This window comes from Molossus molossus, unplaced genomic scaffold (assembly GCF_014108415.1).
Source record: "Molossus molossus isolate mMolMol1 unplaced genomic scaffold, mMolMol1.p scaffold_m16_p_1, whole genome shotgun sequence".
In the NCBI taxonomy this organism is placed as follows: domain Eukaryota; kingdom Metazoa; phylum Chordata; class Mammalia; order Chiroptera; family Molossidae; genus Molossus; species Molossus molossus.
Genome location: NW_023425344.1, coordinates 12,810,091 through 12,824,303, shown reverse-complemented (window position 1 = coordinate 12,824,303; position 14,213 = coordinate 12,810,091). Strand labels below are relative to the sequence as shown.

General features: G+C 37.8%; 1 pseudogene; it reads left to right on the top strand.

Annotated features, from left to right (window-relative positions):
* The first annotated feature begins 2,344 nt into the window (after nucleotides 1-2,344).
* LOC118615913 lies at nucleotides 2,345-3,376 on the top strand (annotated as a pseudogene).
* The last annotated feature ends 10,837 nt before the right edge of the window (nucleotides 3,377-14,213 follow it).

The following is a 14,213-nucleotide window of genomic DNA, read 5'->3' as shown; positions in this document are numbered from 1 at the left end:
ATTCGTCTGGACACCAGCAAGGAATAGACTTCTACCACACGAAGGCAATAAGACTGTTGGTATTTGTTTGCCATAACAGCTAGCATTGCTTTCTTTAAGGGAAATCATCCTTTAGGGAAGCTTTCAAACCTTGCATGCAGATTCTCCCAGTATCTCTGCATATCAATTTCAGGCAGCAAGAACACCCACATTCAGCAGACAAGGGCAGTCTTTGCATTTGAAAGGAAACTGTCAGTGAGACATGGGTGGGTAAGAGAGACTTCTACAATGTACATTTAATGCCTATCAAATTTGTTCTAATAGAGGAATAAGTCAGAGCACTATAATGCTATGCGTGCACTTACCCTGCGGAGACTCAGATGGTGAGCTGATGTCCTTTCTGTACTGCTTCCCCTTAAGCTTTCCCCACTGTACCAAGCACCTGCCTGAGTGATGGATGCAGAAACAAGTTCCCAGATACTTGGGGGGCTTCATCCATCCTACAAATGGTCTTTGGAGGAATCAACATATTCAAAGCCTTCAGGTTTTGGCGAGTTAACCCTTTAAACTGCAAACATTTATTTTAAGTACTGGTAACAGCTAACATAAAGGGAAAATAGTTAACTTTTGTATTACCCTAAACATTACTGTGGCTTCTTTTACTTGATTTCTAGCAGGTGAAGGAAGGTGGGTGAAAATAAATTAGTGTTTTGGGATTTGTCTTTTAGATCGCTTACCTCAATTTGTAAGGAATTTATTGTCCACACAATTAGAATGTTTCCTGGATAATGATAATCGATAGTATAAAGTGCATGTCTCCGTCATTTATTGCTGGGTAACAAATTACCAAAGTTTAGCAGTTTAAACCACGTGCATTTATTATCTCACGGTTTCTGTTGGTCAGGAGTCTGGTAACATCTTAACAAGCTGCTCTGCTTCATAATCTCTCTCAAGGCTTCAATGAAGGGGCCAAACAGGGCCTGGGGGGCTCATCTGAAGGTACAGCTGGGGAGGAATAAACTTCTGTGCTTACCTGCATGTTGTTGGCAGGAGTCGGTTCATTGTTCATGGTTGGACTTCAGGCCTTGGTTTCTTGTTGGCTGTTGACCAGACACCATGCTCAGTTTCCTGCCATTTGGGCTTCTTTAATATGGAAATTTATTTATCAAAGCCAGAGAGAGAGGAGAGGAAGGGAGGGGAGGGAGGGGAGGGGTGGGGAGGGGAGGGAGAGGAGGAGGAGAGACAGCTAGTAAGATAAAAGTAACACCTTACAAAGCTTAATCATGGAAGTGATGTCCTGTCACCTTTGCTGTTTTCTACTCTTTAGAGTCAAATCTATCCTGCCACCTTTTGCTGTACTCTGTTCTTTAGCAATTAGTAGGTAGGTACCAGCCCAGGATTATACAAGGATCTTCTCTTTCAGCTTGCAATCGTTCTGTTTGAGATTAGCGTATCGGTTTGGTGAACTTTTACTGACTTTAGTTTCAATGTCAGACTAATGTTCTGAGCCCTAGCAAAGTTAATCTGGATTGTCTTGGTTTTCTGGCGCTGTGTGGCTCCTGTGCAGTTTGTTTTGGTGCTGACTGTGGTGGTGGAGGCACTTTCTTGGGGTCCTGCTGTTGCTGAGTGACCCTTTGATGGGGAGAGGAGAAGAAGCTGCTGGTCCTGGCTCTTCTTTGGCCACTTCGAGGGCAGAGAGCCATCAGGTTTTACTGTTGCTTCTGATGTTTGATGTCCAGACATGGAGCTGGGACCCCTCAGCCCAGTGCTCTGCTTCTGTGAGGGAATCAGACTTCCAGCAGGCCTGGGTGCAGGAGCGATGGCCGGGGCTTGTTACTGGGTGAAACTTCTCTTTTCCTGATCTTTTGACTGGAGAGAGCACGCTTTCTTGTGTGTTTTGTACTTGCCTCTTGGTGGCTGTGGCTGCAAGTCCCTCTGGCATCCTGTCTGGGGGTGTGTGGGATATAAATGAAAATGCAAGGATATTGCTGATTTGTTCAAGTGTGCAGGTCTCTGGCTAATTTACCTCTTTCTATCTAGATTTCAGGTCTCTAATATTGCCAGTGAAATACTGAGCAGAGTATAGAGTTGTATTTAGTGGGAGAGAAAGTGAGCTATGCAATCTTGTTCGAGAACCCACTCTATACAATGAGGACTTCATTGTTTATATAGTCCTCAATAAATAGCTGAGCAAGGTTGTAGTAACCAATTGTTTTGTAAATGTTCTCTGGTTAATTCCAGCCACAGATACAAATATTGACTTGCATTGAAGTGTCTTTTACTCCTTTACAAATGCTTTTACTTAGTAATGTGATCCTCACAAAAACATACCAGCCACCGAGGGGGCTCCGGGTCAGGCGGGACCATGTTCAGCACCACCAGCTCCAGTGGGCTTTACAAGGCACCTCTGTCTAAGGTCTTTTACTGACTGTGCCCTTTCTCTTTGCTGACCCTTCTTCTGCCGCACTGGCTCCTTCCTGTATGACCTCGAAGCAGTCAAGGACGACTTTCAGATTTGTAGGCTGGTATGTGGAAGAATAATTTGCCTTGATTTGAAAGATACTTTCTGCAGTAGTCTACTTATTTATAATTTTAGGATATTTGAAAGAAGATACGGAAGCAGAAAAGCCACATCCTTTGTGCTGGGTTCTTGGGTTCTGTCAGCATTGGTTGACTTCATCGGGTTGAAGCTATGTGGCATTCCTTTGGTGTCACTACCTCCAGGGATTTGCCTTCTGGATTCCTGGCACCTAGTTTGCTGTTTGCACCATTTTACTGCTCCATATGAGAGTCCAAGCGGCACCTATTCTGGGTCCATTGTCCATCACAAACAAGACATTGATTTATATATTGAGACTGCAGCTTTTCACCTCTGGTTCCTACCTCTGCATTGTGGCCATAAGTGGCCTTATTTCCAGTAGCTGCTACAACAGGAAAGTACTACCTGTTCATCAGGTACTTCCCTAGCTGGATGGTGGAGTTCTTTCCTCAGACTCTTGAACTTATCTTCTCATCTTCAGAATCCACCGCCAGAGCCAGAGTCGGGACGGGGGCCATAGCAGACATCCAGAGGCAACAGAGATGGAGCTGCTTGGTCAGCAGCTGATACTTTCAGGTTCGCACAAGTGAGGCAGCAAAGGCAGCAGCAGGGAGGGAGGATTGTCTTTTTCCTCCTTTACATCAGCCACAGACTATAAACTATCAGGATGGTCGGCAGTCTGAACAGCAAGCATACCCTCCTGGGGAGGTTTCCGAGGAACAGGTAATCAGCAATACCTGGTGTTATCCGAAACCAATGATTCGAAGCTCAAGCAGTTTTGGTGAACAAGACTTGAAAGAAATTGAGCATATAAATACAAAGATATTTTTGCCCTGGAAGGTTTTGCTCAGTGGTTAGAGCGTCAGCCTGAGGACTGAAGGGTCTTGGGTTTGATTCCTGGTCAAGGGCACATGCCTGGTTTGCATGTTCAATTCCCACCCCGGTTGGGGTTGTGCAGGAGGCAACCAATTGATGTGTCTCTCACATCGATGTTTCTCTCTCTCTCTCTCCCCCCCTCTTCCCCTTCCTCCCTTCCACTCTAAAATATCAATGGAAAAATGTCCTCAGATGAGGCTTAACAATAACAACAAAGATTTTTAATAGAAGTTACTTTGCACCTGTAGCAGTGATAGACACTGTAATGGCCACTGTGGGTTTTAAGAGGAATGCATTATTTGAAAACAAATACATTGTGATCATTTATTTAAAAATCTATAATACTTCATATACACAAGAAACTATTGAATATGGTTCCCTACGAGGGGAGGGAGAGAAGAAGGCGGATGGATGGGGAGGGAGTTGTGCTTTTTTGGTGCTTTTGTATGGTTTTGATTTTAGGAATCAAGTGAATATTTTACATATTCAAAAAGCAAATTGATAGGGACAACAGTAAAATTAAAAAGAAACAGAAATGGATGATCCAACTGTATTTTAAATGAATAACAATCATAGGGGAGGGAGGATAATTAATTTCAGTAACTTTTGAATATAGTATGCCCTCTAGCTAAAGACAAAAAGATACTCAGCTATTTGGAGGACAACTTTTATAAGAATGAATCTTCTCTACTTTGTTCCTTTGCAATCTTTTCTAGTGTTTAAATAGAATTTTAAAGGGTTGTCAAGTCCAGGATAGCAAAGTTGTATATAAAAAGTTCTTTCTTTGTACTAATAAGAGGTAGAAAATATTTCATGAGTGCCTTATACCTAACCTAAACCTGCTAAGCACATTATAACTTTGTAGAAATATTTGTCTTAATGTGAAAATTGAGTTACATTCTCTAACTCTTTCAAAAACAATATATGTTGCATGAACTTTTAGAAATTCAGCTAAATAATCATTGTCTGCTAATACAACAAAACTCTTGGTAAACATCTGGATGAAACATTACAATTTTAGACTGAATATTTAAAGCTATAACTGATCTAAAACCACGTAGGTATTATGAATAGATCAATAATTCTCTGGGTTAGTGTCTTCTCCAGATTTATGATGTGTGTAGAAGCACCCTTCAAGTTTATTAAATAACACATATCAGTGTTACACTGACTAGCTATAATTTACTTGAATCAAACCAGTTTTGAGCATAAAGAATGCTATAATACAGATATATTAAAAATTCAAAAATAGCAAATACTATGTTTAGCATCTGGTGTATTAACTAACACTAGTTGGGTAGAAAACTGCATTTGGTGAAGGTGGATTTGAAATAATAACTAGAAAATAACTACGGGTGGCAATTTCTCAATGACATGGGTATTTGCTAAATAATATGAACAAACATACTATATTATTTTCAAATGCCAAGAAGCTCTCCCTCAGTAATTGTTTTTATATCTATAACCAGTGATCTGACATCTGCTATAACTCGTTTGGCCATGGTGGGAGGCTACATTTTAGATGCAAATGCATCAAAATGTCTACTTTTAAAAGTGAAGGAGAAACATACACCTAATTATGTGTCTGTTGCAGTTAATTGTAAGAATAGTTCTTTGTTATTTATATTTTTAAAAATCTGTATGTTAAAAGAGTAATCTCTCTGATCATGTTTTCTATCAAATTTCAATATTCATTATAAATTTTTTCTTTACATTTAGTTGTCATGTATGTATTTTCTATATGTACTGTATAATAGAAGTCAAATACAAAAATTGAGTATATATACATTAGATTTAATATAAACTGTTTTCAAAAAAGTAATTACTTTTGTGAGTTCATGAGAATAAATCTTAATCTAGTTAAATTTTTAAAAATGATTAAAATGGAAAAAAATCTCATCTTTTCTACTAAATAAAAATTATACCAAAGTATCCAACCTTATTATTCCAATTTTATTGCTGAAGGATGCCCTGGAATAGCCCACAATTGCAAATTTATTACATTAAAAATACTTGAAATAGTCTAAATCTTGTGTTTCCAAATTGTGACTTCCAGGCAAGGGAAAAAATATTTTATAATGGCTCAAAATAATTTAATTAACTACCTTCCTAAGTTAATTAGGAAATATTCTAGGAGGTAATATTATCTGAGATCACTCTTTGACTGTGGTTAGAAGATAAACAGGGGTGAATTGGAGAGGCATTCAATAAAGAAGAGTGGACATTAGTAAATTCATGGAGTTGCAAAGTATGTATTTTTTTTTATCCTCACCTGAGGATATGTTTTAATTGATTTTATAGAGAGAGGAAGGAGTCAAGAGAGAGAGATAGAGGGAGGGAGGAGAGAGAGAGAGAGAGAGAGAGAGAGATTGGTTACCTCCCACATGTGCCCCAACTGTGGATCGAATCCACCACCCAGTTAGGTACCCTGACTGGGAATCGAACCTACAACCTTTTGGTGTATGGAAGGATGCTCTTACCAACTGAGCCACCCGCCCAGGGTATTTTGTTTGGAACATGTACTATAGAGAGGAATATTATGAGTAATGACATACTTGGAGACTTATAGAAAGGCTTGAATGCTATTCTAGAAAATGTGTTCCTAATATGTGAGGCAATGGAGAATCTTGGATAAATTTAATAGAGACATTCATCACTATAGCCATGACTTCTTGAGAAGCATCTGAATATGTGTACAAGATTCTAATTTTTTTTTTCCAGATAGAGTGGGAAGGAGAGAGAGAGAGAGAAACATCAACGTGAAAGGGACACATAGAGTGGTTGCCACCCACATGACCCAACCAGGGCCGGGGACAAACTGCAACTGAAGTATGTGCCCTTAGCGAAATTGAACCCGGGTCTCTCTAGACCGCAGGCCGATGCTCTAACTGCTGAGCCAAACAGGCCAGGGCCAAGATTCTAATTTTTGTGACAATGATGACTTATGTAGTAAAAGGTAGATGAAATAAAAATCTCAGTTAAGCTGGTAATAATTCAGTTATCTGATACATAAAGGTTGAATGTGCTGTGCACTTGGATGACATTGTGCTAGGCACTGGGGTGTATGAGTGACTATGGCAGGCATAGTCCCTGTCCTTAATGAACTTACAGTCTGAAGAAAATAAACAGGAAATTTGAGGATGATAAGTGATATTATATGATAAATAGAGTGTAAATAAAATATAAAGTAAATAAATTACTTCCTGGCCTGTGGCCTGTGTACTTCAGTGGTTAGAGCATCAGCTCACATGCCAAATGGTCATGGGTTTGAATCACAGTCAAGGGCATGTACCTATGTTGTCGACTCCATTCCTGGCCCCAGACAGGGTGCCTGTGGGAGGCAACCAATTGATGTGTTTCTTTCACATCGATGTTTTTTTTTCCTTTCTCTCTCCCCCTCCCACCCCCCTCCCTTTCACTCTCTCTAAAAAAAAAGTAAAAAAAAAAAAGTAAGTTGCAATTGCAGAAAGTTGCTCATTAGAAATGTTCTCCAGGAGGTATGCCTAATTTGGGTTATCATATATTCTGTTTTTTTCTAGAACAGTTCCCATTTATGTCTGTTCTCCTGGTATTATTATGACTAATATCTCCTACTCTCAAAAGAATCCCAGTTTGGACAACAAATTGTCTGAGAATACTTTGTCTAAGTGAAAACAGGGATGCGTTGCAGTTATCCAGATGAATGGCTAAGGGTAGAGAATGTGTTAACTGTAACAAATGGCATGCCAATAGACCTGGAGGCAGAAGAGAATATAACATGGTCAGAGAGTACTAATAATACATAGTATTGCTGCTGGAAGGATCCATGTGATTGAAAACAAAAGATGTCATTAAGCACTTAGTTGAGCTCCAGAAATGGAAACTAGAAGTTTCTTAAGCATTTGTACTTTATACTGAAAACTGTGGGTTGTCTTTGAAGGACAGTCAGTGATGATTAGATTTGACTTTAGAAATATTACTCTGGTTGGTTTGTGGATAATGTATTTCTGGAATTTGTGTGGGGTGAAAGAATGGCTATAGTAGAAAAACCAGCTAAAATTTTTCAGAGTGATACTGAAGACAGATGATGGGAGGGATAGCTCAGTGAGGATGGACAACTGAAGGAGAATTCGAACAATATTTCATGTTTAGAATTTGCAGAAATTGGTGGATTGTTGTAATTTGGGGAGGAATGAGTAGAAATAATTAAAGATGGGACAGATATTCTTTACCGGGTTAAGCAGTTCAGTTGGTGGTACCATTTACCAGCCAAGCAGATGAAAACAAAATGACGTATTCAAGATATTTTGCAGAGGAAATAATGCAATTAATCAAATGTGATGAATGAGTTAGAACAATAAATAACTGATGATTTGAAGAAAACATAGAATTTAGTACATTTAAATGGAAAAGATAGTCCAGGTGGTAAAAGGAGTTGAGTTTTAGATATTTTCTGACTGGTTAAAGAGGAGGAAAAATTTTAAGTGTTAAAATAAGAACGCTTTTCATGGATGATTCTGTTAATCAGACCACTAGAAAAGTCCAGGTGGATCCCAAGAAACAGAATATGACTAGAGAGATACCACTGAGAGGCATTGCTGTGAGCTGTGAAAATCATGCATGTGGCTGAATTCCCAAAGAGGTCCACAGGACAAGATGATGAGCAGGAGGAGTGTTGCAGGGAGGAAGACCAAAGCTAGATACTATCATCCTAGTCAAACATGAATTTGGTTCAGAGCTTTTCAATGCTGAAGAGAAGTCAAGAAAAACTGTTAGTTTAATTTGGGAAAACATTTGAAGTCAAATAAAGGAGATGGCAAAATCAGATGTAAAACTTTGGGAAGTAGAAAAGCAGTGGATAAGTGGAGACAGAGGCTATACATTTAGTTTTCGATAGATTTTTACTGTGAACTATTGGGGAAATGACTGTGGGTTTGATGGCACGAGAGAGATGCAGTGATGTTCCTTAAGAACACAGGAAGTGACATCATATTACTCACAGGCAGAGAAGAACCACTGGGGAAGGAAAGTTTCAAAAGGAATTGGCGGAATTCATTAATAAAGCAAGTTCCACAGATTGGAATAATAATATATAGTATTCATAATCCAATAAAGAGGATAGTTTTTATCTCAGTAATAAGAATGGGAAAGAACTGGGCTGGTGAAGATATATAGATTTTTTTTTTTTTTTTTATCCTCACCCAAGGACATTTTTCCATTTTTTGTTCAGGTAGAGTGGGAGGGAGAGAGAGGAACAGAGGGAGAGAGAGAAACATCGATGTGAAGGGACACATCGAGTGGTTGCCACCCGCACAGCCGACCAGGGCCGGGGACAAACTGCAACCGAGGTACATGCCCTTAGCGGGAACCGAACCTGGGTCTCTCAGGACCGCAGGCCAACACTCTAACCGCTGAGCCAAACCGGCCAGGGCTATAGATTTTTTTTAAACGTGGACAGGGATACAAATAACAGGAAGGAAAAAAAGAGAATACCATTTATTGACTTTCCCTTATGAGACAGGCTCTGTACTGAGTTTTATCCTAACAAATTCTCATAAGAACCTTTGTAATTATAAGTCTACTTAGTCATGCGAGGTTATATGCTGTATTTTTTTAAAGGAAAATCTTAGTGGCTTAATTAAGTTTTACTGCTTGCTCACACTGAGGTAAAATATGATCATCATATGATCATCCTGACTCATTTACCTTACCATCCTTTGGGTTCTTAGAGTGGCATATGGCTAATAGACCAGAAATAGAGTGTTTTGTGTTAAGATTGGCTTTATAACTGTTTCTTTTATTTATACCTCAATATGTTTATGATTGAGAACCACTAAAATATAGGAACATATACATTAGATAATAGTGAGGAGGAAAATAAACAGAAGTAATAATATGAAATGGAGGCAGGAATGAGGGAATTATATTCCATGAAGGACACAAAACGAATCGTTAGTGGGAAGCAGGCTAAGGACATCAATGAGTGACAAGGGCCAATATAAGATAATGTGGGTAGTGGAGATTTTGGTCAATTACTTTCTTAAAGGAACCAATTTTAGCCAAGTGTGGTCAGAATGCAGGTCTACTCTTGTGTAGTGGGTGTGTATGTGTGTGCTCCTCTGTGTATGTGTTTGTGAAATTTCTTATTCTCTGGAGTTTACCAAAAATCCAACAAAGAAACATACATTTATAATACAAATGACATTCCTCAGACAACCAAATACTGCTCCCTGCATCCCCCCTTCAGTTCTGTATAGTAGACCTTAAAGTTGTAACTAAACATTCTTACAGCTAATGTATGCAGGGAATTTTAGTCAGTTAGAGAAATCAAAATATCAAAAAAAAAAAAAATCTAATCAGTTGGTAAGGGGATTAAGATCAAAAGGAAATAATTCTGCAGGGGCATAGAAAAAATTTTGTGTAATGTATGGTTGACGGCCCTTACTCATCTTTACTGTAGATATAATAATTAGCCCCTTGGTTCACATTCATTGATAGTTGTGAAGGATTATGGTAGTCCTACCAATGTTTCAAGAAAAAAAATTATTCAGTTGCTAACACAAAATGACAGATTCTCAATTTTCACTATATTTAAAAACAGTGAGAATCTCTTAATTGCTTAGATTGATATTCAAGTTGTTATACATATTCAAAATGTCCACAAAAGTATTGAAATATTTATTCAAACATACGGAACTGTGAATTTTCTTCTTTTCATTATTGAAAGTGCTTATTACATTTTAAAATGATGTGAAATGTCATTCAGAATTTTTTTTTCACTTTTAAGCATGTAAAATGTCTGCCTAAAACACATAAAAGTCTACAGCAATATGCATTACAAGACACTGTAGATTTAATGAATGCTACTAAAACTGCTAAGACTTCTAATGCTTTGCATCGTTCAATTTCACAGACTGGTAGAACTGCAAGGCTTCTGTTCATAATTTCATATTAACTATTTACATTTTTGACATATACCAAATTTAGATTATATTGTCACTGCATAAATATTTAATTTAGGTGAGCTCCTTAATGCTTTAGTACTTCTGGTCTATTTATTCCTAAGTGTTTTTTTCCACACATCTTTTAGAGCCTGTTATAAGTTCCCAGAGGGTAATAAACAAGTACAGATTGCAGATAGGATGTATTTTAAAGAATTAGAGAATACATTTGCAAACTATTTCTGTGTTCTTGTAATAAAACTTGCCATCCCCCCCAGAATGTAGTTTTAAGACAGGCATACTTTTTTTTTCCTTTCCTATAAATATTATTGATATTTAGAGAGAGGAAGAGAGAAAGAGAGAGAGAGAGAGAGGAGAGAAACAAAACTACAAATCTGTATTCTTCCAGACCGGAGAGCAAACCCGCAACCTGTGTGTGTGTGTGTGTGTGTGTGTGTGTGTGTGTGTGTGTGTATGTGTGTGAATGTATCCTGACCGGGAACTGAACCTGCCACCTTTTGGTGTGTGGGATGATGCTCCAACCACAACCAACTAAGCCACTCTGGCCAGGGCAGTTTTTTTCCTTGTGCAATATACCTTTCTCTTAAGTTAAAATTCTTGGAGGGCAAGTCTAGCTTTTATATATCTTTGAACCCCTAGAACCTGTCACAGTTCATGGCACATAGTAGGTGTTTAATAAGTATATACGAAGTAACTGATTTGTCTGTTTACGTGTGGTTGGTTGGAGCAAATATATTGTGTTTCTTTAAGCTAGATTGTAATCAGCCTATGTTTGATGACTGACTGTATGTGTGTGTGTCCTTTTATTCTGGGATTGCTACTATCCAGGTGGCTTTTTCTGCCTCTGGATAAGATTTCTATGCTCCAGTTGAAGCATATTTATATTTTTGAAATATTAATTAAATATATGGCCTTCCTACATTTTCATATGTCCTTTTATCTTTCCCTAGATACTTTTGTTTAAATAAAATGGCCTTACCATTCTATTCCCTTGTTAGATTTTTGTCAGAAGGAATAGTAATTGAAATAAAAATTGGAAGAAAAATGAACGAAAAGAAGTAAACTAATGTTGAGTCCCTCAGGCTCTTCTGTTTGGAGAGTTATTTATTAATCGATATGAACCACCTCCTGCTGCTGCAATTATGGGGAGTGGCTATCTTTACATGTAGATTAAAAACAAAACAAAACACATTCTTCTTATAAAGTCTGAATCCCAGAAAAGAATGAGACAAAATTCTGTTTTCTTTTTTCTCCCTTCCTAAGGTAACAACTACAAGAAACAAAGACTTTCTATGAAACATAAAACCTAGGACTTTTATGTGCTATTTGCACTTGAGTAATTTGAATACTGAATATGCATATAAAAGAAGATCCTGAAACAGATAAAACATGAATAAAAATGGAAAGCTTTAGATAAAGATGATGGTATCATTAGAAAATAGAGAAAGGGGTCAAGTATTTTTCTTTAATAGATGAAAAGGAACAAGGTAGTATTAATTGTACCTTTAAAGGACTGGGCAAAGTCAAGGCTGCCAACAGGTTCCTCTGTGACAGATGCTAAAAAACTTCTCTGTCCCTGTATGTCCCTTTTGTCAACCAAGAACTGTGAAGTTATGGAAACCTACTTTGAAAATTTCTTCTGAGAAAGAGAGATGATCTATACAATGCACCTAACACAGCATGTTGAACCTAACATCCAGTGACATGTCAATCAATATTCTTTTCCCCTCACCTTTCTCCTGAAGTCATGGAAGGCTTGAATAAATTTCTAGTGCTCATTTTAAAGGCTAACATTTAAATTTTTGTTTTCCTAAATTAGAAAGCCCCAAAGCATGCACTTTCCCTAATCAAGGTTGACCACACATTTCTGGTTGCCTGGGCAATCCTCATTTCTGAGGTATTATTACTAGCATTGATTTACATTCTCAAAATTGTCTCAACTTGAATGATAAATTGCATGGTAATTCTATTAGTACAGCATATTTAATTGGAGATTTGACTGTGACTAATAGGAAAGTTCTGGAGATAAGATATGGCTTTGACAGTGCTGGATTATAAAAAACAAAAATTCATTACAGGGTTATCTGAGCAGCAGCAGAAAATGAATGAGTATGGAAAAGATAGAGAAGACCCCTCTTCTTATAAGGAAGGAGGCTGAGAGCAAAAGTGGTAAATGAATTTACTGAAGTCATGTAGGCAAGTGAAGATATCAGGTAATAATTAATTTTTATTTAGTAAAAACATTAAAAGAAAAAATTATAAAATAAATTGGTTTTATTTATTTAAATACATAAAGCTATTTTTCAGTTCAAAATACATCTTAACTGCAAATCTAGAAAAAGGTGCTTGTTCTTTAAAAATTTCTGCCCAAAATGTATCTAGCATACATTTTTCTTTATCTTCAGGTAGGTTGAGTGTTGATCCTGGAAGATACTGTCTGCTTCCCCATAAAGAATAAAACAGTACCTTAAGGAGTTTGGTATATGCAGAAATATACCTAGATTGGGATGCTATGCGTAGAAAGTTAGATTTGTTTAGAAGCTAACAGCTGGGGAGACAGGAGGTGGAGGGAGGAAGATCCCTAGGAATATGGCAGGATGCCCAGTCATAGGGAAAGAGGCAACTAGTGGGGAATTCCCTATTGGCAGGGATTCTGAAACGGAGATGTTTAGCTTTTTACATCACTTGGCCACCTCCTGCATACCCCCTACTGGGGATCAGGCCCACAACCTGGGCACGTGTCCTGACCAGGAATCAAACCGGCGACCTCTTGGTGCATGGGTCGACACTCAACCACTGAGCCACACTGGCCGGACTAGCTTTAAAATATAAATTCCTATCTCTGTGGTGTGTGTGTGTGTGTGTGTGTGTTTTTAGTTTATTAAAATATTTTATTAAAAGTTTTCTGTTCACAACAGCCTTCTGTTAATGTGACTATGGGAAAACACGTGATTTTTAAGAGATAAGACGTGAGGCCTGACTATCCTCCAGCACTGGGGATTGTAGGTGATGACCCATAGTGGAGAAAAAGGTGACCTCAGGCACATCTCAGAGTCCTGGGGAGGAACCCAAAGACCAGGGAAGGCTGGTTGCAGGACAGGAGAATTCAGAGGAGGACATGAGCCAGGGCCTATTTATCCTAAATCTATTAGTGAAAAGTAATTTTCAGGGTTGCAATTCCAGCTCACTACTTAGTAGGTATATGATCTTTGACAAAGTATATAATCTCCAAAACGTGTTTGCTTATATATAACACTAGGACAGTGAGAGCACCCATTGCATAGAATTGCTGAGAAATTTCATGCAATGATCAATGTCAAGTGGCCAGCCTTGTGCCTTGCTAGTGGCCAGAACTCGATAAAAGCTAGCCAGATTTAGTTTTAGTATTAGTGAGGGTATCTAGGGTATTGTTTTTGCATTCACTTTATATTATAACATAGTCTTCCATATCACTGGATGTTCTTTGAAAACACAATTTTCATGACTGTCCAGTAATTCGTTCTATTGAATCACATGCTCATTTAATATTTTCTCAATTTTTAGCTGTTTATATTATTTTACATTTTTAACTGTCATAAAAGACAATGGCAAGCCTTCATATTAAAAATTTGATAAGCATTTTTGATTATTTAGCCAGAAAAACATCTTCTGAATGCCATTTACATGTGTTAGAGTATACAAGCATTTTAAGATTCTTCATACACAGACAACTTACTCTGTATGAAAAGGCTACCAAATTACAATATTTTGATTATGATGTTTCAATTTGAAGTAAAGTACCATTTTGAAGTGACTTAAACAAGAAGAAAAATATTAGAAATTCCAAAAGTAGGGCAGCCTCCCAAGTTGCTTGAAAAGAAGACTCAGAATTATTGAAG